Source organism: Cetorhinus maximus, chromosome 2 (assembly GCF_964194155.1).
Source record: "Cetorhinus maximus chromosome 2, sCetMax3.hap1.1, whole genome shotgun sequence".
Classification (NCBI taxonomy): domain Eukaryota; kingdom Metazoa; phylum Chordata; class Chondrichthyes; order Lamniformes; family Cetorhinidae; genus Cetorhinus; species Cetorhinus maximus.
Window position 1 is genome coordinate 170,397,486 of NC_135880.1, and position 26,866 is coordinate 170,424,351.

A 26,866-nucleotide genomic window follows, 5' to 3' on the forward strand; every position below is an offset into this window, starting at 1 on the left:
TGTGCATGGGTAAACCTGGTATTTCCAAATTTTGAAGGGAAGGTAGAGCGGAATCAGAGTAATCAAAAGTTGAACGACAATAGACACAGCAAAGCTTGCATATTCAGTGTAGGTGACACGGTATTCGTGCAAAATTTTGGAAGTGGACATTGTTGGGTTTGTGGAACCTTTGTCTCAGAGACTGATCCATTATCTTTCCAAATACAAGTGAAAGATAGAATCATTCATAAGCAAGTAGATAATATTTGTGCTGGAGAGACATTCCAACAGCCAACTATTCTGCCTGTGATGAACGTTGAACCATCAATTCTTGAAGTGACAGGTCAGCCTGGAATTGACATGCCCAAAGTCTCTGTAGAGTTGGCAAAACCAGAATTGCCACTTTATAATGATGTGTCCCAGGCTGCAGTTCCAGATCCTGTCGATCCTCTTGAGGAACCTCAAGTGGCAGAGCTATGCCACACTAGCCGTATAAGGTGAGTACCTCAGAGGCTTGATCTTTAATCATCTGAAGTTGTATATAGGTATATGTTATTAGATATGCAAATATTTCCCTGTAAATAGAAATGGTAAAAAAACTAAAGGGGGAGGAAATGTAGTAACTGACAGTGTAGCCTCTCCTGCTGTCTATCAGGGGTCACGTGATGTTCTGGGAGGTTTCAACCAATGTGCCCTAAGCGTAGGCTACCCAGGGGGCGGGGCTTCCTGATGAGAGTCCTGATTGATCATGTAGCACCTGAAAAGCTCTCTGTAATAAAGTTTATCTGTTTTCTTGTTGAAACCTGTCTGCTCCGTTGAGTCATTACAAGTATATATAAATTCTGCAGGGGCTTCACAGGGTAGACACCAAGAGGTTGATTTGCCTGGCTAGGGAGTCAAGAACCAGGCATCATAGCCTCAGCATAAGGAGTTGGCCATTAGGATTGAGGTGAGGAAAAATTTCTTCATTCAAAGGGATGTAGAACTTTGGAATTCTCTACCCTAGAGTGCTGTAAATGCTTATTCATTGAGTATATTCAAGAAAAGCAGGGGTCTTGAGGCGCAGTGGGTAGCGTCACTGCCTCTCAGCCAGAAACTCTGGGTTCAAATTCCACTCCAGGACTTGATAGCCACAGAAGGTGTGCTAATAATCAATCTGTTCGGCTAGGTAATGAGCCTCTATATCCTCCCAATATGCCTGATGGGAGAGTGTGGGAGAGTTTCCTGGTCAACCATACTGCAGAAGGCAACAGCAAGCCATTGCAGTACTTTGCCAAGCATAGTCATGGGCATGTCCATGGTCACCAATGCTCTCTCAGGGTATGGTATCTGCAGCAGGAGGAGAATATTCAAGAAAGAGATCAATAGAATTTAGGATACTAGGAAGATTAGAAAATAGTGCAGGAGAGTAGAGTTGAGGTAGAAGATCAGCCATGATTGTATTGAATGACGGAGCAGACTTGAAGGTCCTAATGGCCCATTCCAGCTCTGATTGCTTGTATTGTGCTTGATTTAAAAGTAACCAACCATTTTAGTGGAGAGTTGCAGAGGAAATGGAAATCAAGTGGCTCCTATTCTGTTGAAAAACACTGAAGTTACACAAATAAAATTCTCTAACGGAATAAAGCCACAGAGTTCTGACCCACAAAAGTAACCTGCAGTCTGGTAAGCTGTTAGTAGAAGCAACCATGTAATTGTACTATTTAAATACTTTGATCTTCTGCTCCTAAGCTACTTATTGGCTGCTGTCTGATTAAAAGTGGTGTACAGAATAGATAATTGGAAATAAGATGAGGCCGGTTGAAATTTAAAAAAATCCCCTAACTCAGACAGGGTGCTTGATGCTTATTGGCTGGGTCATGCCCTGTGTTTGAGACCAGCAACAATGGGGCAGATCATTTCAGCACTTGACTGCACAATAGGATTCAGCACCATCATTATTGTGACTGTGACAGGGAGGCCATGCCACATTTGCCCTTCAGTTCAAAATCAGAAAGCTTTTTGCTGACTTACCAGTTGAAATCGGTGCCTATATTGGAAAGCTGCATCAGGCTTCTGTGCATTATAATTATTCTTGTAAATTATAGGTAGCTTGCTCAGTAAAAACCAAATTGTCAATAGTTTACTTGATGACAATTAAAAAGGCTGTTTCTTCACTTCAACAATATATATTGCAATATTATAGTGTGAAATAGACAGTCCTCTGTGCCTTTTACTGAAGTAGCTAAGTTGGATCCTGCATCCTCAACTGCCAAGGGTTTTGCTTGCATACTGCTCATTGGAATAGATTTCCCAAGGTAAAAGTGTTTAGCAGTGATTTGTAGAGATATTGGGGTAAATATTTGGGTCCAGCCGACATTGGCGCTGGAGGCGGTTAGGGTGGGAAAATTATGAGGGTGGTGTGGTGCGCCAGCTCCTTGACTGCGTTCCCAATGTCGGCAAAGCCTCCTCAGCCCACTAGATTGCTTCCAAAAGGCCCCCTGCTGTCCCCAAAACTGATAACTGGAGACCTTTCCTGTGCCTTCAGGCTGCAGCCTCCTGCCAGTGAACTCTCGCTACTGTCCACCAGCTGGGCAATAGATCTGGCCCTGACTCAGTGGGACGCTCAGAAAATGTTGTCAAGTGAGGCCCGGATATTAAGGTAAGCCAAGACTCCGCATCTCCAGACTCCACCCACTTTGAGATCTGCCATACTTACCATCCCAAATCTGCCCTTTAAAAATCGGGGTCATGTTATTGAAATCTCTCCCAGCTGGATGGCTCCTAACTGGTATGCTCAACCTTGACTAAGTTTCTATATTGAAACCGCCTTTGGTGATAATTGATTCTAAGTTGACCATTTTATTCAGAAGATAATTGATGGGAAGAATGGGAATGTTGTACGACTGGGAAGGACATTCTCCTGAGAGGCTAGGATCCGACCTATGGTGTTAAGGCAATATCGAGAGGATTTTACTCCACGGTTTGTGATCCAGTCAGCTATATTTGTTGTGCGACTTGCCCATAAGATAAAAGTACACGGTTGTTGTAAGAGGCCATTTAACTACACAGCCTAGAAATTGAGGCCAGCGTAAATTAATTCAGTGGCTAAAACTGCATCATGTAAGGCAGCAACTTCAGGGGTTCACAATTTTGCATAATTCCTGCCTGTTGAATATCTGTTATTGAATAGTTGTCCAGCTATTGGTGCACTATAGCACAAAGACTGTGTGTTCGGATTGGCCAATATGGATTGTTTTTTAAATTCGCTCATGGGATGTGAGCATCACTGGCTAGACTAGCATTTATTGCCCATCCCTAATTGCCTTTGAGAAGGTGGTGGTGGGCTGCCTTCTTGAACTGCTGCAATCTATGTGGTGTTCTTACACTCACAGTGCTTTTAGGGAGGGAGTTCCAGGGTTTTGACCCAGCAACAGTGATATAGTTCCAAGTCAGGATGGTGAGTAGCTTAGAGGAGAACTTCCAGGTGGTGGTGTTTCCATGTTTCTGCTACCCTTGTCCTTCTAGATAGTAGTGGTTGTGGGTTTGGAAGGTGCTGTCTAAGGAGCCTTGGTGAGTTCTTCAGTATATCTTGTATATCTGTGTTGGTGATGGAGGGAGTGAATGTTTGTTGATGGGGTGCCAATGAAGTGGACTGCTTTGTCCTGGATGGGGTCAAGCTTCTTGAGTGCTGTTGGAACTGCACTCATCCAGGCAAGTGGAGAGTATTCTATCACACCCTGACTTTTGCCTTGATGATTGATGTTTGTTAAATAGGCCGGGGAACTTACATTAGTGTAGTCATCACACAGCACACCTGCGGTACACTAATCATGCCCATGCCAAATGGCCATAATTCCTATAACTAGAAAGCCTTTCACTCAGTCTTGTTCTCCATCGTGCTCTCACTCACATTCAACTTTCAGCTATACCCACCTTTCATTTTCTATGCACTTCATCTTCCCATTTATCCTTCCACCATTGGCGCTTACCCCAAACCTTAAGCAATGTGATGGTCTCATCATTACAATCACCAAATGCGTTGCATTCCTCATGTGAATGCCTCATCTTCACTCATTCACAGATTTGCTTTTCTCAACCCTGAAGGAGAGGAGAGCACAAAACGGAAGGAACAATGTAGTAATTATGGTTTTATTTAGTGTGCAATGTACCTTTAAAAATAATACTTGTTAGGAAGGATCACATGATTTGTAGTAACCAATAGGAGAGTAGTGCGGGCTACCTCAGCAGTCAGTATAGAGATAGAGTTGAAGTTGAAAGTGCACGTGTAGTTGAAACTGAGTATAATGTAAATAAACTTAATGTTCCCAACCGAGAAGTGTCTGCTGATCAGCTCTATCTTTAATAGTACAAGTCGGCCAACCTACACCAAACTGGCGACAAGGATAAAACAGGATTGAACAGAAGAAATCAGGTTGGAAAGAAATCGGCACTGTACCTCGCTTAGCGATTGTAAGTAGCAAGATCTGTTAGAATTGAAGAAGCTACCCCCTCTCAAAAAGCCACAATTTTGGAGAATTTATCCTTTTGAACCTGCCACAGACGATTAGTCTCAATACATAGAATGCCTCACATCCTTTTTTCAAGCGAACATGATTACGGCAGAAGAGAAGAGATGAGCGATCCTCTTGTGGGAGCAAAACCTATGGTTTGATTTGAAGTTTTACAGCATCCAGTGCCCCAGATTCGATGAATTTCGATGAATTTGTGGATCTCGTAAAGGGTCACTTTCAGCCCTAGCCCTCAGCCACGATGCAGAGGTTCAGGTTTAATTCGCGAAATAGAACCCCGGGTGAGACAGTGACATGTTACGTGGCAAATTGGAAGCAGCTAATGGAACATTGTGGATTCGGTATGACTCTGAATGACATGCTCAGAGATCGTTTAGTATGTGGTGTGAAAGAAGGCTCTATTCACAGAAGATCATTGTCCAAAGTGAATTTGAATTTCAAGAAGGCGCTAGAGATAGTGCTGGCCATGGAAAGCGCAGTAAGAGATTCAAAAGCAATACAGGATGCACAAAATGGCACCGCCCTCCACAGCAGGTGGGAAACCTCAGCCGAAAGCGGTGTGAAAAAGTGAGACCCCACTGAGAGGCGGGAAACAGCTAGCCGAAGAATAAATTAAAATAACTTAGCAGTGAAATTGAAGAATAATTTCAATAGAGGCGGAAACAATCAGTCTTTTAGCAATTGGCATTTAAAAAAAAAATGAATGCTATTATTGTCACAGAAATGGACATATGATGAGGCAGTGCAAGGGAAGATTCAAGAGGGCTCATAAACAAATGAAGAAACCCAATGAAATCTACAATGTAGAAAGGCCTGAAACAACAAATTCAGGCATTTACTCATTGTTTAATCTGAAAGTTGGAAAGACAGAACCAATATTTGACACTGTGAAAGTAAATGGCAAACCTGTTAGAATGGAAGTGGACAAGAAAGCTTCCACTACAGCAATTGGGGAATATACTTTCAGGTACTTGAATAATGGGGAACATCAATTAAATTTGGAATGAACAGCTGCCAAGCTAAAAACATACATAGGTGAAGACATTCAAGTAAAAGTCATAAGCACAGAAACTGTCCTTTGTAGAAGCCAGTCAGCAAAGCTACCCTTGAAGGTGGTAGCAGATGAAGGGCCAAGCCTCCTGGGGTAAAAATGGTTAAAGGAGATTAAGTTAGAATGGTCCGAAATTTTCTAGTGAGACCAAGTGGGCTCCCAGAGCTACTTAGAAAGTATGCCACTGTCTTTAAGGACAAACTGTGGAAAACCTAAGGCCTGCAGGCCAAGATTCATCTGGATCTGGAAGCAACACCTCACTCCATGAAGGCGAGACCAGTGCCACATGCCCTGCGAGAAAAAGTCAACATTGAACTGAACAGACTGGAGAAACTGGGTTTTATACAACCTGTTCAGTTCTCAGGATGGGCAGCACCCATAGCCCTCATCCTTAAACCCGACCAAAGCGTCCAAATTTGTAGAGACTACAAACTGACAGTTAATAAAGTAGCTAAGCTAGACAAGCACCCCATTCCAAAAAGTGAAGACCTGTATGCCAAGCTGCCAAAGAACACCTCCGAGCTCAAATAATTCCTAGGAATGATCAACTATTATGGGCGAGTCTTACCCAATTTGTCTACAGTGCTGGCCCCCCCTGCATTCTCTACTCAAAAAGAACCAACGTTGATCTCAGGGGACACCCCAGAAAGAAGCCTTCATAAAGGTGAAACATTTGTTGCACTCATCCAATCTACTAATGCATTATGACCAGATGAAAAAGTTGGTGCTGACATGTGACACATCTCCCTACGAAGTGGGAGCAGTGCTCTCCCATTGGGTGGATGATGGCACAGAGCGGCTAATAGGTTACGTATCAAGAATGCTCCCTACAGTGAAAAAGGGAAACTTGCAGATGGAAAAAGAAGGCCTTCCCATCATCTTTGGTGTCAAGAAATTTCACCAGCACGTACACGGCAGCCATTTTACAATCATTTCAGACCACAAACCATTGCTAGGACTGTTTAGTGAGGACAAGGCTATACCACCCATAGCCTCAGCAAGAATACAATGATGGGCTTTAATCCTAGCAGCATACAAATACACTTTCGTACATAGGCCTGGCAATCAAATCACAAATGCTGATGTCCCTAGTAGTTTACCTTTCCAAGAAAATAATGAGCAAGTCCCAGTTCCACAGGAACATGTTTTACTGTTAAATTTCTTAGATTCCTCACCAGAATGCGCTCGACAGATCAGTGACAGGTCAAGTCGGGACCCAGTCTTATCTCAGGTATGAGAACAAGTGCTACATGGTTGGTCACAGGAGCCCGTATCTGACAAAATGAAACCGTACTTCAACAGAAGACATGAAATAACCAGCCAGGATGGCATCTTATTGTTGGGAGCACGAGTGATAGTTCCTCCAAAGGGAAGGGAGCCACTTTTAATTGAACTACACAGTGCCCATCCAGGAATTTCCCAAATGAAGACCATGGCATGCAGCTATCTATGGTGGCCTGGGATGGATGGCGAAATAGAGAGTTTAGTGAAGCACTGTGTGCAATGTCAGCAACTGCATATGTTGCCAGTGACAGCTCCGTTACATCCATGGGACTGGCCAGGAAGACCATGGGGGTGGTTACACATTGGCTACATTGAACCTTTCCTGGGAACAATGTTTCTGCTCATTGTCGATGCCCATTCAAAATGTTGGACATATATGGAGTGAAGTCATCAACATCAGCCTCTACAATTGAGAAACTACATCAGAGTTTTGCCATTCATGGACTACCAGAAGTAGTCATTTCCGATAATGGCACGGCATTTACAAGTGCTTCAATGGTTTATCAGCCTCAACAGTATCACTCATATGGAAACTGCACCATACCACCCTTCCTCAAATGGACCAGCCTAAAGGGCGGTTCAAACATTCAAGACAGGCATGAAAAAGCCAACTGGCGTTTCCTTGGCAACCAAGCTAGCACGCTTTCTTTTTCATTACCAGACTACCCCTCACACAACAACAGGTGCCACACCTGAGGAGTTATTGTTGAAACACCATCTCAGAATGAGATTGAGTTTAATAATGCTGAATTTAGAGGGGAAGGTGGAAAGGAGTCAAGGAAAGCAGAAAACTACACACGACTGGCATAGTCGCAAGAGGAAATTTACCGTGGGAGAGTCTGTATACGTGAAAAATTGCAGGGAAGGACCAAAGTGGTTACCGGGTGAAATAAGTGCAGTGACTGGACCCCTATCCTACCACATAGAGGTGGAAAGCCGGATCATCCGTAAACTTGTGGACCATTTAAGGAAGAGAGAAACAAATCACCAAGCTTTGGTTCCACCAGTGATCATGGCCGGGTCTGCATTTCCTGTTGAAGATACGCAACCCAGGGCTGACATGTCTGATGTTCCTGTAAGAGTTGAGGATACAGAACTGCAAGCACCCACCAAAGCACCTGATGTCCAGGCAACTCCGGAAAAAAAGAATCTGAAGTTGTGGAGCTGCGATGTTCCACATGTATCAGGAAACCAGCTAAAAGACTGAACTTGTAAATTCCTTACTCAGTGTAAATATTATGTTGTCTTGAAAGATATGTACTTGTAAGTATAATGTGTATAGCTGAGTTAAAGAGAGAGGAATGTAACAATTATGGTTTTATTTAGTGTGTAATGTACCTTTAAGAATAATACTTGTTGGAAAAGATCACATGACCTGTAGTAACCAATACGAGAGTAGTGCAGGCTACCTTAGCAGTCAGTGTAGAGATGGAGTTGGAGTTGAAAGCACATGTGTAGTTACTGCTGTGTATATTGTAAATAAACTTAATGTTTTCACCCAAGAAGTGTCTGCAGATCAACTCTATCATTAATAGTACAACTCGGCCACCCTACAACAGGGAAGGGCAGGACTGGAGCTGTTTGACACAATAAGCACAGAGAAGGACACATTGGAGATAAATGGCTGATCTGCATCCCGCTACGTTGGAGCTGGAAAGACAGGGAGCTTCCAGGTATCAGCTGACCGAATTGCAAATATCTCTGACATACATGCTGACTTCACTTCATCAATGACTTAACTATAAGTAACTCACCTCCTGACTCCCCAAAGCCTGCCCACCATCTACAAGGCACAAGTCAGGAGTGTGAAGGAATACTCTCCACTTGCCTGGATGAGTGCAGCTCCGACAACACGCAAGAAGCTCAACATTATCCAGGACAAAGCAGCTCGCTTGATTGGCAAAATGTTCACTAACTTAATCATTCATTTCCTCCACCACCAATGCACAGTGGCAGCAGTCTGTACATCTACAAGATGCACTGCAGGAACTCAGCAAGGCTCATTCAACAGCACTTCCCCAACCCACAACCTCCACCACACAGATAGACAAGGGCAGCAGATGCATGGGAACACCACCACCTGCAAGTTCCCCTCCAAGTCACACACCATCCTGACTTGGAACTTTATCACCATTCCTTCACTGCTGCTAAATCAAAATCCTGGAACTCCCTAACAGCAATGTGGATGTGCCTACTCCACTTGGACTGCAGCAGTTCAAAACCACCTTCTCAAGGGCAATTAAGGATGAGCAATAAATGCTGGCCTAGCCAGCGACACCCACATCCTGCAAATTAATTTTTTTAAAAGACTGAGTTTGGTGTTTATCAAGATTGTGACTTTTACCATGGCTAAAGTGTTTCCATTTCTTTTGTCTTCCAAGGCCTTCTGATGTATAGAAAGTGTTGCAGGGCATCCATAAAGATTCCTCTAAGGATCTCATTCCTTCTGATGATGAACGTCATAGGACCTGGAGCCCTGCACCAGTGCAGATGCTCACACCTCAGTAGGTCCAGTTAGACAGTTAGTTGGGTTTTCACCTAGTGATTTACAAATCACATGTCGGCATGAGCAGATGCTGGTGGCAGGTGTAGTATAAAGGGTTAACAGATGGGATATGCTAATGTATGATGTAGATGATGATGTACAACTATGAGAGAGAGGGAGAGAGAGAGCGAGATTGGAATCATACCTTGGAGCAACCTGCCTACTTTGTAACCTGTTTAGATGTAGTACTAATAAAATAAGTGTTAAGCAGATAAGAGAGTATGTCTACAGTCTGTCTACTAACCAAGTCCCACACCTAGAGCCCAGTATAGAAGAAGACATCTCAGACAAGGTGGCAGCAGTGAAGACATCAATGTTAAAAAAAAAGTTAGTGTTATCGAAGGAACCACCCAGTGAAGAAGCCTTTGAAAGAAGCTTGTTGAAAGTTGACAGAAGAAGGCGGCACACTGGAGAGAACTGTACCTGGTGAACAGTCTATCCCTTGCCCTGCCCATTTGATTGCCTCGAGGACCCGCAGAGGGGCCAGCAGTGGGAGTTATATAAACGCCATTCTCTTCAGTGCCGAGTAGCATCAGGCCTTCACAAAAAGGAGCAAAAACTTCAAGTTAGTTCCTTTCTTTATTCAGTAGGTCCAGTAGCAGATGACTTCTCGTAAGGCAAGGGGTGTACCGTGGACTTGAGAATATTCTTAAAGCCTTTGACACCTATTTTAGCCCAAAGCAAAATTTAGTAATTGAAGAGCATGTTTTAACCAGCACTCACAACAACCTGAGGAATTGATTGAATTATTTCTACCAACCTATATTGCCTAGTTAGTTCTAACTGAAGAATGAGCTAATCCATGATCGCATAGTCATGGCTCTTCAGGATGAAAAAGTCCCCAACTTTCTGCAGACCAAAGATGATCTTATTTTAGATCAAACAGTCCAATATGCGAGGCTAGACGAGCTTAGAGCATTTAATAAGGCTATAATTCAGGACAACTCTGAGGTTTCACATGACTCCATGGGGCGCGGCCCCACCCATAAGAAAGCCCGCCAAACTAGGTGAAAGGAGAGGAAGCACCATGCTGGCAGCCATTTTGAGATGCTTGCATTGCGAAAACTCAGCATAGATGCCAGGACTGCCCAGCAGGGGGTGAAAAATGTTTCCAATGTGGCAAAAGTGGACATATCAAGCGTTTCTTCGAATCTAACAATTTTAATCAGAGTCGGAGGCCAGAATGTATTTATGAAACACATCCCATCCAAGAAATGGAAAGTCAAGAAAAAAACAAAATTACGGAGTTCTTAGGGGAAGTTGATCGTCTTAATCCAGATTACTATTCAGTTAATGTTCAAAGTCAAGGCTTCGATGCTACTTTTGAGATTAATACTGGCGCTACTGTTAACATATTAGCAGAAGACCTCAACTGGCTTCAACCAATGATCCTTCATTCATCAGACATCAAATTACAAAGCCAAAGTGGCATAGACCTTCCAATCAAAGGCAAGATTATTGATCATCTCAGCTACAAGGAGCAACAGACTCTCTACATTTTTTACAATCAATGTACATCCTTATTGAGTGATGATGCTGGCACACTCCCAGGAGCCCTAGAAAAATCAGATGATACTCATCATTTAAACGACTCACTCGCTGGAATTTTCCAGCCTCACTGCCGGCGGGATCTTCCAGTCCCGCCGATGTGAACGGAGATTTCAATGGCTCGCAGGCCCCGCCACAGGGGAACCCGACGCGGGTGGGCTGGAAAATTCCGGCCACTGTCTTTCATGCAACAGTCTTCAACTTTTTATTTAGAAGCAGTGGAAATTCAGCCTTCAGAATCTGAAGAAGCTTATATACTCAGCAGTAAGTGCCTTTCTTTCAGAGAACCGCCATCCACCTGAACCCGAGCAGAGATTGAAGTTATGAATCTCTCAGTTCTTTGTGAAGTAAGGCCAAAGGTGATGGATCCAGAAGGCACAGCAACAGACAATCACAATGAAGACCTGCTGGACCTAAATTGGATCTTCCTGGAGAATGATGAGGAAAAATCCTTTGCAGCACTGAGTGATCTCTTGGAGGTTGAAATCCTAGAGGATGATTAATCTTTCCCGTTGAGAGACATATCTTATGAAGTCTCTGTTGTCGTTTTAGAGGAGTCAGCTGTGTTTTTAGTGGCATACCGGTCTTAGTTCAACTGACCCAACCTATCTCCTGTTGTCCACGAAGAATCTTCCACAGAGGATGCCTGAATCCAGTTCAGGGTCCATAGAGGAACAAACTTGTAACGAGCTGGTACCATCCAAGGGTGAAATACTTCATTTCTAGCTGAAAGTCTTCTTCCCTCCAGAGCTGGAGGTCAGAACAGAAGCTGCGAAGGAACACAGAAATCTCCCTGAGGCACAGAGCTGCCTCAGGGAGATTATTTTCTTTAAGCTTCAAAAAAAATAGAAAAGATTATTCAGACATGCCCCCTCAAGTGACAGTGTCACATGAGCTGGAACATGTCAATGAATTTTAATAAATTTTTTTATTTGATTTATAAACCTTTCATGAAACCTCATCCCACCCGTGGATGAGGTTCCATGATAAATGCAAAGGCCGCCTGGGCTCTTCGCCTGCCCGCCAACCTTAAGGTTGGATGGGCAGCCCAGACAATTAGTTTAATTAGTTGTTAAATGGCCTTGATAGGCCTTTGACAGTTCGGCGGGCACACAGCCGACACCGGTGCGTGCCCGCCGAACTGAAGATCGGAATGACGGGCGGTAACATTGAGACACACGTCATTTTATGCATTGGTGAGTGGGGCCCGCCCCCGCACGCCGACCAGAAGATTCAGGCCTAAGAAATGTTGCTTTGAATTTGTTCTTCAAAACTGGATCCTAGGTAACAATCAAGTTGGTAAATTTTTGCTTCGTCAAAATACAGGTTCCAGCAAGATAATAGGACTTGAGGACGAGTATTCTTTTATTTGGTTGAGGTTTAAATTATCAGGGCTAGCATTGTATGCTTACTTGTCAGTGTAATAGCAAGGACCATAGAAGACCATTTTTTAGGTGTGTGCATTCATTACTGGTGAATTCACATCGTTGTGAAGGGAGTTAACCATGTTGTTTCATAAGCTAGTCTTGATCCCTGTTAAAATATGTTTGACAGTGAGTTTACCCAAGGTAACTGTGAATCTTAGATTCCTGCATTGATTCCATATTCACACTTTTTCCCTTCAGAAGATGTGCCCATGTTCAATAATGGAATCCCCAAAATCGGCAAGTAGGTTTCTTCCTGGCAATCAAATGTGCTGCTGTTAAACCCAGAAGTGGGCACCTTGGTTGCAATTCCCACTCTCAATCCACCCATTTTGGGAGTTAAACTTCCTCCCAATGTATCTGGGACTGGGATCTTGTCCTTCTTAAATTTAGTTAAATGACTAGCAGCTCTTTATGGTAGGAAATTGACTTTTTGTGATAGCGTAAACAAGGGGGATAGTGAATCAGGAGTTAATTTCACACCTCTCCCTATCAGCTTCAAATGGAAGTAAAAATGGATGAGAGATGAAACAGACTTCCAACTCGCTATCACCCATATTCTGCTATCGCTCAAAGTCAAGAGCTATACATTTCTGTTTTAGCTGTTGTAATATCCCTCTTCACTTCCTCTACTATTGCCAGTACCTCCCTGGGAGCCTTTTCAGGCTGAGCCAAGGGGCCAGATTTTCATATCCCAATAACGGCAGGAATGGTTCGGAAAATTAAAAACATTTCATATTTTTGACTGAAAATTCCAATTTGCAATGCCTTCCCAACCCCAAGCTATTTTTGTGTGGCCATTTTGTGGGAAGGGAAGGCCTTGAGTGTGAACCATGCACGCACCTCTTCTGAAGTCGGGGTCACCATTGTGAGAACCATGGAAAAATTGAATTTCCTTCCCCACACTATTTTCATGTGCTTCTCTGGGTTCTGGAAACCCTAAAAGAAGCCCTCAGGTTTGAGAGTTCATGACCACTGAGGGAAGCCTGTCGAGGAATTTGGAAGATACTGACAGGTAACTGTTAAATGTTTTGACACTTTCAAATGTCACTATTAGATACTGTATTGTAAAGTACATGTGTTCTTAATTCAGTGATTGACTACAGGGCTCTGTTCTGCAAAAGGTATGTTGAGCACTATATTGACCACCATTGTGCAAATGTTAACATGCATTACAGTACATTTTCCCAATGGAGAAAGTGACATTAATGCATTCAGAACTGTAGGAAAATATGCTAGGAAGCTCTCCTAGCATGTTTTGTACAGAGATTTAAATGTCCAATGATCTTTACCTTTGGAAAAAAAATGACCATGCTGTTGAATGTAAAAAGAAATCTAAGCACCTGCGACACTTCATTGATTGACCGACAATCTGCTTTGAAATGTAAATGAATACCATTTGCAACTTTGAAAAAGACCATATAGTGTTTCACTTTCAAATGAGTATATTGCTGACACTTTCTAGGGTTTGTTTTGATAGCTGAGACTATTATGAGTGCTTGGCAAGTTGCAAAAATGTCAAGAAACACTTTTCTCAGCAGGGGGTACTGTATTCATGTTTGGATTATTAAATGTTTATCTGTCTTTGATGTTGTAAGTGGATAAGTGTTTATTTGTTTTTACAGTAGATGACCACTTGAGGGGATTTACATTCTTGAAGGGGTTTTATGGAGGAGAGTTTTGTTATTTACATATGAGCTTTTTTTGAATATGATGGCTCAATTAGATTACTAGAAGCTAATTTTTTAATGTCCATTTCAAAGGTACCCTGAGGTCTGCCCAAAGTGGATACTGGTTGAGTGGTTATGGAGGATACATGAGAGCCATAGTGGGGGGAGGGGGTTAAAGGTGGCATAGGGTGGCATGGTGGGTGTGAGGGGAGAATGGAGGTTTCAGCAGATATGGGGTGGCATGGAGATATATTGGTTCATGGAGGGGGCATGGGGATAGGAGGGGGCATGGAGAGGGCAAGAGGGGTTGAAGGGGAATGAGGGTAGTGGGTGAGGTAAGGGCTAGTGGACATAAGAATAATGTTGCCTGCACTCTTTGGATGCAGCCTCAGGTTTTGAAACACCTGAACCCTGCTTGATCACATCTTCAGGAGACAAAACTATTGTGGGTATCGGCTGAGGTGACAGGCTCATGTTTCTGAATTCAGGAAATGGCCCAACTGCATTTTTCTGAGCTCAATACAAAAATCTAGCCCAAAATCCATTCAATTGTATAGCATATAGAGCACAGAAACAGGCCACTTGACTCAACCAGTCCATGTTCCATAGAACCATAGAACCATAGAAAAGTTACAGCACAGAAGGAGGCCATTCGGCCCATCTTGTCCATGCCAGCCTGAGGACACCCAGGTGCCCTTTCTAATCCCACCTTCCTGCACCCGGCCCATAGCCCTGCAGCTTACAGCACTTTAGGTGCAGATCCAGATACTTTTTAAAAGAGTTTAAAGTTTCTGCCTCTACCACTAACTTGGGCAGTGAATTCCAGACACCCACTACCCTCTGCGTAAAAAAGTTCTTCCTCATGTCCCCCCTACACCTTCTGCCACTTATCTTGAATCTATGTCCCCGGTTCTAGAATTCTCCATCAAGGGAAACAATTTTATCCTGTCCACTCTATCTATTCCCCTCATAATTTTGTTCCACTCAAGCCTTTTCCCATCCTACATTTCTAACCTTATTTTCTGATGTCTTGTCCACCTGATCTGCCTCCCTGGTAAATACTGAAGTAAAGTAATTATTTAATATTTCTGTCATTTCATTCATTACAGCAATAATGTTCCCATCCTAAATTCATTTTTTTTTAAATTTAGGTGCCTGCATGACATTTTATTTTATGTTCCTTGATAATTTAATTTCACAGTTCCTCCTAGCCTTCCTAATTGTTTTTTTTTGGCTTCTTTCCTAATGTCTTTGTATTTTCCCTTGTCGTACTCCTTCCCGCTGTCCATGTACTTAGTGCCTGCCATATCCCCTACCCAGTCTAACCAAAACAATATAGTTCATTCTTAGCTGCCCTCAAGAAAGTCACCCAAGAAAGCCAATTAGGGATGTGTAATAAATGCTGGCCTTGCCAGTGATGCCCACATCCTGTGAATGAATTTTTAAAAAAGGATGATGGCATCATCACAAATCGGCTGCCATTTTAACTTGGTACCCTGAGTGAGAAGCTGCAGAGGTTTGCACCAGAATTCCTCATCACTGTAATGTGAGTAAGATTTGACCATTACTGAAGGTTCAAGTGAGAAAGAAAATCGGAAGACTTGTGTTTTTTTTTAATTCTAATGGAAAAAGCCTATGGAAGCGGCAGGACATCATGTGACTCAATGGCTATTAACCAAGACTAGGAAGGTGTCGGTCAGATCAGCTGTCATGGTTGTCCCATAAGGATTTTGTTATTGGGATGGTGAGGGTTGGATGGGATGGGGGGATGTGGGAAGGGAGGTGTTTCCACATCATAGGAGTTTCTCAATCCTGCACTACTATCATCTATATAGACAAGAGTGGCAGGGACATGTGAACACCACCATCTCAAAGTCCCCTTTCAAGCCACACACCATGCTGATTTGGTAACGTACTGCTGTTCGCTCATCATTGTGAGTCAAAATCCTGAAACTCCCTACCTAACAGCCATGTTGGAGTCTCTTCACCATGCAGACTGCAGGCAGCTCACCACCACCTTCTCAAAGACATTTAGGGATGAATATTAAATGTTGGCCGTGCCAGCGACACCCACATCCATTGAATGAATAAATTATAAATGGAAGGTGAAGATGGTAGGAAAGCGGACTGGGGCCAGGAAATACCTAAAGGGATATACATACATATCTTAATTGTACTTGTTGGGTCAGAATGAGCAAGGGTATCTTAGGCTTCCTCTTCCGTGGACTTACACCCTGTCCGCATGCAGGTCCTCCACACACCTACCATCTAAATAATGAAACCCATGTGAAACAATCCCAACTACCTGGCTGTTTCCTTAAAATGTATTGCCTTGAATAAACCTACAGTTTTGGTTGAATCCTACCCAGACATCAGCTATGAGGGGCTTTGAGGAACTCTGAGGTGTGTAGCACTTTTAAACTCATGACTAAGATTGTTACCTCCAAAATCACAGGCAATTTTCAAGGCCCATTCAGAACTTGCCAAATATTCCTCAGAGATTCAGATTGAAGATGCCAAGTAACTCCCAGTTCAATGAGCATACTATCATTATAATTTCAAAATCCTGGTTAAAATTTAAAAGGCTGAGGCAATCAAGTAATAATTATGGGTTTCCACACATGTCATGACAGATGAGGAAATTACTAACTTTGTTTTGAAGGATAAAAGGGAAGATATCAGAATATTCACCTTTGAACTCCTGGCAGAGTTGGTGTCTATATCATAATCATCCTGCAGTTGTGTCCACTGGTTCTGTAGCTAACAGTGGGGAAGATTTCCTTTTTTCACTGCTTAGAAAACAATTTTAAATACATCCATTACAACTTGCGGCTATCATCTGCAGCTATTGCAAACAGGAATCTTCCTTACACTGCATGTTACAATAACTGTTGTAACAATGTCACTTCAGCCTCAATGGTCTACGACAGAGGTTTAGGATTTAATGTCACTCAAGATGTTTGTGGCTTTTTATGCAAGAATTAGAATTGTTTCTTTCAATTCGTTACCCTGCAATTATAGAGTTTACCAACTGGTTGAATATAAACAAAGCTTCTGATTAAAGATGCAAATGGTGCAAAGATCTATCGTGCATTGTCATAGGTTTTCAATCCGTGCATTCCTGAGCAAAAATTGGAGCAGGGGTTCAATTCCTTTTCCTGTAGGAATACATCTGCATCTTTGACTCTGATACCTCCCTATGAGCTTAAACTGATTTTGAAAAGGTTAATCCTAATTTTTTTTATGCACATCTGAATTTCTGAAAGCACATTTCTTGAAGGGTTGTATTAGGCATAATTATAACCTCCATCAGCATAATCGGGGTGAGCCTTTTCTTTACCCAGTGACTGCTACTAATATTTGCTTTTTTCTCCCCAAATGATCATTTGAAAGTTATCTTAAAAGATAATATTGGGAGTTTTTTTTTAACCTGATTCCTATATAGGTAACCCTATGAAAAGCCTTTGGGCAGACTCTGGCAAAATAACAAGGCTTCCCTTCATAGATTCGCTAAACAAGTTTTAATAGATATTTCTTGTTCTTGCAGAAGAGCATGATTGCTTATAAAATAATCTTACAGATGGCACACTATTCTATGTGATCACTTGGATTGGTTTTGTTCACCTGAGGGGATCAGATAGGAATTTTCCAGAGTATTTATGCAATAAGTGACCCTTGGTTATTCTCTGGGGCAGGATTTTATGCTAGTGGGATTTTATGCTCCCGCCAAAGTCGACGGACTTTTGAATGACTCGCCACATTTTACGGCTCGCCCTCGCCAGGATGGGGAAGTAGAATTCCGCCCCTGGTCTTCTTGCCTTTCCCAGGAGATGACATGGCTGCAGGAGTAAGAAATGCCCCGTCAAGATGCTCCCGCCAACATTGTGTTTGGGAGAGGCGTGAGGCACCATCTGATCATCTCTTAGCCGTCTTTCTCGTATGTTTGTAAAATCACAAAGTGTTATTTGCCCAACCGGTGTTGATATCCTGCATCCACTTCTATTTTCCTCATTGTAGATAACACCTCATTTAAAAACTCAATCTACAAAAGTGTAACCAAATGCAATAGTTAAATGTCAAAGGATCCTTTCTTAAGAACGGCAGTTTTATTTTCCGATAAAATCCTTACAGGACCAGGTCCTTACATGGACCTGAGATCTGAGGGCCATACTACAGGCAATAGTTATACTCACAAGCATCCGTCACAAAATGACACCTAGTAGAATCTTAAGCCTGGGGTGAAAGGTGTTGTGACATACAGCAAAGTGCTTATTCTGCATTCTACATTCCAAATTCTACATTCCAAAAGAAGACAAACACCGTAAAGAAGATCAGTGCTGAGGCTGGAGTGGATGGCAAAAACAAAATGCTTATCATCAAGTCGTGAGGGCTCTCTGACCTGAGAGGAGACCAGAAGAGGTGAAGAAAAGGTATCCTGGTCTAAACTGCCTTCATGTTGCTGTTTTGGAAGAAAGATTTGCAATAAAGATGATTAAAAAACAAACAGAACTTTGTAACTTTGAGCAGCTGGCACAATGTGTTATTCCAACAATGAGGACAGAGAGGTATCTCTCGTTTATGGGATAGGAATCATATCAAATGTGTCCATATGCAGCCTCTGTAGGCAACACACCAAGGGGTGTGCTGCTTGCTGAATTACCTTTTTTCTTCCTGTTTGAACTCAGCATTTTGGAGAAGGTGATTTAGCATCTTAATTACTTTTTAATAAAAACCTAAATTAAGAAAGCAGAAATTTCTCAAGGAATTATCTTAATTGAGCACCATCTGTAACTGCCTCATTTATAAGTAGCAGGAATTCACCATTGTTTTATTGTTAGCTACTCAATTTAAAGTTTTGATGCCTGTTTGACCTTCAACCAGACCTGTGGACAATCAACAACAACAACAACTTGCATTTATATAACACCTTTAACATAGCAAAGTCCCAAGGCACTTCACAGGAGCATTATCAAACACAATGTAACACCGAGTCACATGATCATGGATTTAGATTTAAAGAGGCAGCATATAGGAGGAGACAGGCGGAGAGATTTGGGGAGGCAATTCTAGGACTTAGAACTAAGGCAGCTGAAGGCACAGCCACTGGTGGTAGAGCGATTAAAATCAGGAATGAACAAGAGGCCTGGACTGGATGAGCACAGAGATCTCGGAGGGTTGTAAGGCTGCAGGAGGTTACAGAGATGGGGAAGGATGAGGCACAGAGTGATTGGAATATAGGGATGTGAATTTTAAAATTGAGGTGATGTCAGGCTGGGCAGCAATGTAGGTGAGCAAGCACAGAGGTGATTATGTAAGTGAAATTTGGTGCAAATTAGGAAACATGCTACGGAGTTTTAAATGAGCAATTGAATCACTGTCCATTACCATTATGATGCTGAAAGGATATCATAGTACCTGATAGTTACTCAAAATCCAAGACCCATAAGGTTGCCATTTGTCGACAATATGAGGCTAGAGCACAGATATTTATATATGTATTCTACAAAATACAGTATCAGAATACAGTGAAAATGAAAACAGCCTCAGTTCAACAGATGAACCTTTAGTTCAAGGGCATGGCAATTGTGGTGAGGAATCTGATAATATACAAATAGGCAAATCTTTCTTTAGTATAATGGGTTGATAGAATAGAGATGCTAATGAGTGATGTAGACAGTGATGTATCAGTGACATCAGCAGTCATGTGCTAAACTATCTCTCTCAAGAGAGGATTCTCTACTCAGGAGAAACATATCTAATCTGTAACCTATCCTATATATAGTGTTAATAAACTAGTTTAAAGCAAGTATCAGAGTAAGACTACAATCTATCTGGGTCATGAAAACCACAAGTAAACAACCCCACCAAGAGTACAAAAAGCAGTTTCCTCAAATACTAAAATTTCAAATGGAAATAACATATGATGTATTTAATGCTAACCTGCGCTTATATTAACCAATGTATTTATGAGATAACTGGAAGATAGAGCAAACTTCCCTAGATTTAGGGCAGGATTTTCCCATATTTGCACTAAGTGCAGTAGCGGGCAGGTAAAATGGAATCCTACCTGCCGACGAAAATGATGGGTTTTCACGCCATATCGTCCCAAGTCCGCCTCATTATTTATTCACTCGCGTGAACCACGCCATTTCCATGGCGGGTGGGCTCTCATTCGCACGCCTGCCATCACCCCGCTGTTGCTTCACACTGCCCATCACCTTAAAGGCAGCCGCCAGCAAAGCACTCATCACCACCAGCTCACCACCGCTGCCCGGGAGACATGGCCAGCAAAGGAAAAAAGACTGCAGCCCCCGGCTACAACAAAGGTCCATCGAGTGACTGCTGGATGCCGTGGAGGCCTTCCGGGATGTGCTCTACTCCCGCTCTGGCCGCAGGATGGGCAACAAAATCACCGACCCGGCTTGGGAGGAGGTGGCAGTGCTGGTCAGCGCGAATGCCCTGCAGAGGAAGACAGCCACCCAGTGCCGCAAAAGGATGAATGATCTCATCTGTTACACCAGGGTGAGTCACTCTTTTCATTACTCCCAACTCACACACTCACAAACCCATCACATACCCAAAGGGCCCTCACTCACTGCCAGTGCAAGGGACATCACTGGTCACTCTTTCACACACCTTCATTGTCCTCAGCCCGTCCATGAGACCACTCACCACCCACACAGGCCAGCATACTTATCATCTGGCCAGGCAGACATCCTGATACACCCTCCCCATCTCTATCCATGCAGGACAAACTGGCTCACAACAGGAGGTTAAGGTCACAGACAAGTGGAGGGATGCTGGAGAGCAAAGTTCTGACAGAATTCTAAAAAAGAGCCATCCAGCTGGCCAGCAATGACCGGGACCGGTCCTGTGCTGATGGTGAGGTCGGCGCTGATCTATCAAGCGAGGATCCAGGAGCGCAACATCCATCAGACAACCATACTGTGAGTGATGTGTCCTGTTTCACAGGCTACTGCCGTGCACTAATTATCTCTCCTTACTTTCGCAGGCACATCTGCCAAACAGCCGACAGAGTCCATGACCCAGGGCCTCCAGTCAAGCCCTGAAGAAGCCTTTGAAGAGGTATGTGGAGGCACCCTCTCTGAAGTCCCATCGCAGCGCTCACCCACACCCTCACCAGCGCAGAGACACACACCTCGGTGCATCCTAGCTTTAGAGAAACCTCGGGGTCACAATGTAGTGAGCACATCACACTTTCTGATCCACAGCAGGTGGAGGCAGGGACTTCCCAGGGTCCCGACACTCGGAGGATTGCTGGAGGCCAGAATGTTGCTGAGCCTGAGTCTGATGACGAGCCTCTGGACTCAGTCATGTCACAGTTTCCGGAGATGCAAAGGCAAGCTCGGGAACATCAGGAAGGGATGTCTGCTGCACTCCTCAGATTGCAAGGCACGATGGAGGAGTCCGTCCGTCTTCAGGCTAAGGTATTGCGCCGGCATTGCAACGCACTGAGGTCAACACTGGTAGGATGGCGGCCGCCATGGAGACCTTGGTCCAGGACCTCACTCCTGCACTGCTGCGCAGGCTTAACTCAATCGCTGAGTGTGTACGCGAGAGGGGTGCTGAGCAGCTCGATCTCACTCCAGCTACCCCTTCCGCTCACAGAATCAGCCAGGGGCCCTCAGGCACCCATAGGGAGGAGGATCAGCAGGTGTACGCTCTGTGAAATCCCACAGAGGTCACCTGTGGAGCCCTGAAAGGATCCACTGGCATAGAAATTAAGCACCGTGGTCACTTTCACAGCCACTGGCAGTGGATGCTCTCCATGTCCCCGTGGCGCCAAATCCTGCAGTAAGTGGTAGATGTAAGCCATCAGGTCCCTAGGTGTGCGCCGTCATCGGCAACACTGGTTCTCAGTCATCTGCAGGAATGGCAGGAGGCATCTATAGACCCTGGGTGTCGATAGGCCCTGACTAGCTACGGCTCGCTGTCGCTCCTGGGTAGTGTGTGCTGGAGCTCCTGCTGCCCTTCCTCAAAGGCTGCTGTCCCTGCCTTTGCGCAGCCAGGAGCCTCAGTTGCTCTCTCCGCAACCTTCTACTGTCTCTGTAGGCCATCAGGCATACAGCTTGGTCACCAGGATCCAAGATCCTGACGTTGTCCTCCTACAGCATGAAAGAGAGAGAGATGTGGTTATCATGGCTGTACTTAGCACCATTCCTGGCCCTGTGTGACTGCCCCTTAATGCTTCCCGGAGAGTGCTGGTCACCCCTCGGATGGCCAGAGATGAGTGCGCTGCATGGCTGCCCTATCAGCCTGCGACATGGGGGAGACAGCTCCTAACCAGGATGCTGAGATTGGAAGGGGCTGTGAGCGCCTCCAGCAGTGACTGCTACATGGCCAGCGTTGGGTAGGAGATTGTACAATGTGCACAGTCCAACTGCTCCAAAGTCCAATGAAGTGGTTGTGGAGGGTAAGGTATGGAGTGTCTGGTGGCTCTATGGTGCCTCCGCGTTGCTTGTATGGGTGGGCAGGCTAGGAGCCTGATCCCAATCATTTCACTGTGGCTGCGCCTTATCTGTCTCAGTTGCAGAGTCATGGTCAGTTTATACAGGTGTCCCTAATGCATGGCCACTCCCCTCGCTTATCCTGCCCCCCACCTCGATTGCTTGTGCACGGGATGCAGCACCAGGGCAGCACTTGACCCCCCTGGCCCCACAGTCAATGGTTGCCCCCAAAGCTGGCCAGCACTTGCCCCCCAGACACCCCCACACCACCCCGCCCCTCAGCAGTTGCTTCCAGGGCCAGGTATCAGTTGCCCCTGCCCACCCACCCCCCCAACCCCCAATGCCCCTGAAGCCTGTAAGCAACAGGTGAGCTGTGGAGAACACTGCTGCTCACTCACCTCAGTTCCCCCAAAGTGAAGACCACCAAGTGCACGTCGCCTGCTTGCTGTTGTGAAACACATTGACGTGGACGGACGATACGGTGGGTTTCCAAGTGCCCGGCGGGATGGTCTTTTAATTATATGCTGATGTATTACAATTAGCTCCCCGCATACCGATGGCGGGAAACGCCCACCATTGGCGAGCTGAGCGGACAATCGTGACCTGCCTTCACGCTGTCGTGAAGCAAGTCACGCCGTATTTTCCGCGCTCACCGCCTATCACGCCCGCCACCAGTGGGCTCGGAAAATTCTGCCCTTAGTTAATTCGTGCAGTCGTGAAACAGTTTGCTCGTCTGGATTATTTTTTTATGGATTGCATCCTGAGGCTATACTATTTTAAATTGCAGTCATTTTTAATCCACAGTATAAGAATAGAGCGTACCAGATTTGACGCAATGTGGATTCCAATAAGTAAAATAAGCTTCATATTGAAACCAAATATGCATAGAAATATCTATTTAAGTGTTATTTGTCAACTGCTAAAAATATGCTGGTATGATTTTCCGATATAAAATGTGGAAGAAGTGCTTGGCACTCCTGAATATTTTATCTGGTTTGGCACAGGACAAGAGTTACATTTATAAAGGCAATACCAAGCTCAGTAAGAGAAGTAAAGACTAACATACAGGAGGCAGCAAAATACCCAGAACATTCTTGTGGTGTAGAGGCCCGAAAGCACATCAGTGATTTTATTTTTCCTCATCAGTTTTCTCTTGTGAGTGGCAATCCTGACTTTACAGCACCTTTTGCTACTACAGAATGTCCAAAAGAACATCAAAGTATACTCACTGCTATAATGTAGTGAACACAGGAACCAATTTGCACACAGCAAAATCCCACAAATGGCAAGGTCAGAATGGGCAGATAATTCATGATTGGTGATATTGCTTGAGGGATAAACATTGGCCAGGAAATTGAGGAAAACACCCTTTGCTCTTCCTCGCTTAGTGCCTTGAGATATTTTAAGTCCACCTGACAGGGCAGGCTGAATCCTGATAACACATCTCATCAGATAGACATCACCTGTGACTGTACTGCATCGGGAGCACCAGGCTCAACTTTGTGCCCAATTTCTGGCATGGGACTTGAAGCCACCAACTTCTGAATCAGAAGCAAGGCCAGTTGCAGTGACCTTATGACAGCCCCAGCTGAGATCAGTTATCTCAGCAGCAGACCAGCAACTGAACCTGGAATCTTCTTGCGTCAGTATGTCTCAGCTACTCCCTGGGAAAAGCTATTAAGCCACAGGTAAATTTGTAGGGCCATTGGGCATTTTGTAGATTCCATGGGACATCCATATTCAACATCTTTCACCTGGCCTTCACACGTGTAGAGACACAATGCAATAAGCGCCACGAGGTGAGAATAGTGAAAGAATAAAGGACAGCTAGGAGGATATCGAAGATGCCAATTTGAGGTTTTAAAAGGTGTAACTGTCCCTAGATATTCAATTTGTGCTGTGCATGCCTGTTCATGTGAGGTTGGTGCTGGGACCTCATTGTAATGATTCACATGTGTAATGGCCCATGCTATTCATTGGGTGCTTTCCTGTTTAGGGGAGGGAAGAGTGGAAATTGGGCTTCACTGATGTCAATTATCTTAAAATGGAAGCACACTTTAGCTGAAGAAAACCAAGAAACTTCATGATGGTTGGTAGAGGTCAAGACCAAACACCCAGCTCCCCTGATGCCTTGTTGGAGGCCTTGGTCCAGGTGTTAGAGTGGGATCCTGTTACCCTACCACCCCACTCCCCAGGGGACAGAAAATCTTTGCAGGCAACACCTCCACCATCCACTGGTCACTGAGGAGGTCAATGCTACAAGCTCCACTTCCAGGATGTAGCTTAAATGTCAAAACTGCTTAAATGGCCTTATAAAGATTAGCAAGGTAAAAAATCCTTTTGTTGATGCCTGCTCACATCTCTACTCCCTCCAGCCTCACTGCTTTCAAGAGTCCCCTTCCCTGCTTCCCTTCACACTCTTACAATCACTGCACCACATTCATTCCATGTCCTTGTCCTTCTACATCCCCACTCACCACTATTGCAATGCTCACTCCACCACACCTAATATATTATACAATGTGCATGAATTATTCCTTCATGGTAGGTACATTCTCTAAACAGTGCACAAAGTTGCTACAAACACACTCCCTGCTTTCTTGCAGGAAAAAGCCAAGTACAACTTTTACCCAAAGGCTGCAACCTGAGGAGATTAAGCTCACTTACACCCCCTCTTCTCTGTGGAAGAATACATATTGGCCATCATGGGTGGTGAGAGAGTCATGGCTGTGGCTAGCAGCAAAAGTAGAGTCGACATTGTACAGTTTCTTCACACCTTTCCCTATTCTTCTCTTCTTACTTCTATCTCACTGTACACACTCTGCATGACAACCAGCAGGTGTTTTCACCATTCACTCCTCTCTGTGTTCTCCCTTCATGCATGAAGTTAACCTCTGCCTCTCTCTTTTATTTCAGGTGTTGAAAACATAGGCATACCCCACTGTTATGGACTTGATTTTCCAGACAGGTTTCTCATTAGAAACATTGAACTTTATTTACAGGCTGCAGCAGCTGTTACATGCTTCCATCAAGCTCCACAAATAGAAGAAGAACTCCCTCTCTAATGTTCCCCGCACTTAGAGTTGATTCATTCAACCTGTCACATGATACTATATAACACAATAAGTCTTAGTGTTACAATCACTACATTCCTTAAAGCTACAATTACTAAATTCCTCCCCATTTAAATTTTTTGTATAGTTTGTATTTACAAGAACATCTACCTTTATGACATTACAAATATATATATAGGTCATGGAATTATATGTTCAATCTCTCAAGTGGTTTCCTGAGCGGGTGGAACATTGTAGCCCTATGACTTTCGAATCTCTTACAGGATCCACATTATCTGGAACCGCAGCAACATCAGGTACCTCTTTAGGCACAGACAGTTTGGTGTTATCTACCCCAACGGAAACTATCCTTGGTTGAACAATTTCAACAGGAACCACAGGTTCTACAATGGTTACAGGTCGAACAGCATTTTGTTGGGAGATCTCCCTTCTTCTCAAATGATCAATGTGTTTGCAGGTGATCTGGCCCTCCGCTTCTACATGGTATGATAAGGGTCAGGTCACAGAAACTATTACACCAGGTAACCAACTCGATCCACCACTGAAGTTTTGCACGTATACTGATTCGCCAACAGTAAATTCTCGCTCCCGACTATGCAAATCATGTGTCACTTTTTGATTCCCTTGACTTTTCTCCACTTTGTCCTCCAAACTGGGAAGTAGCAGGCTTAATCTCATTCAAAGACATTGCTTCATAAGTAATTCTGAAAGTGTTGAATCTGTAGTAGTGAGGGGGGCTGTTCATTGTCTTTTCTGAACCACCTTTCATCTTGTCTTCTTCTATCTACCACAGAGTTTAGTCTCATCCTTAATTTTGACTTCACAGTTGGCCAGACTTCTCTCAGGCGAAACCTCAACTTGGTTCCATTCAGCGGTTGAGCTACCCATGGCTTCATCACCCACTTGCAGTTTGGAAAGTTCCATGCCTTTTCGTTCTAATGCCTCTTTTGTTTCACTCAGCTGATTCTGCAACTCTTTTGTCTCCTTCATGTATTTGTTAGCTTCCTCCTGCAACCTTGAATATGGCTGCGTCTTCTCTGCCAATTCGTTCTTCAGTTTGTTCAGAGTGACGTGAATTTCTCTCGGCTTCTCTTCGTAATTTTCCAGAGGTACAAACTTTGACCTGAAGGACCCTTGTAGTGTGCGAAGGTCTTTCAACAGGTTTTCCCTTTTCTTTGCAGTGCTCACTTGCTTCATTTTGAACTCTGTCATTCAGGAGCATCTCCTTTGGTTTCTTCTGCTGTTCTTCCATGCTGCTGTTTAAGGCAGACAGTCTTCATTTCCTCAGGTTGCTGAATGGCTACACACTCCT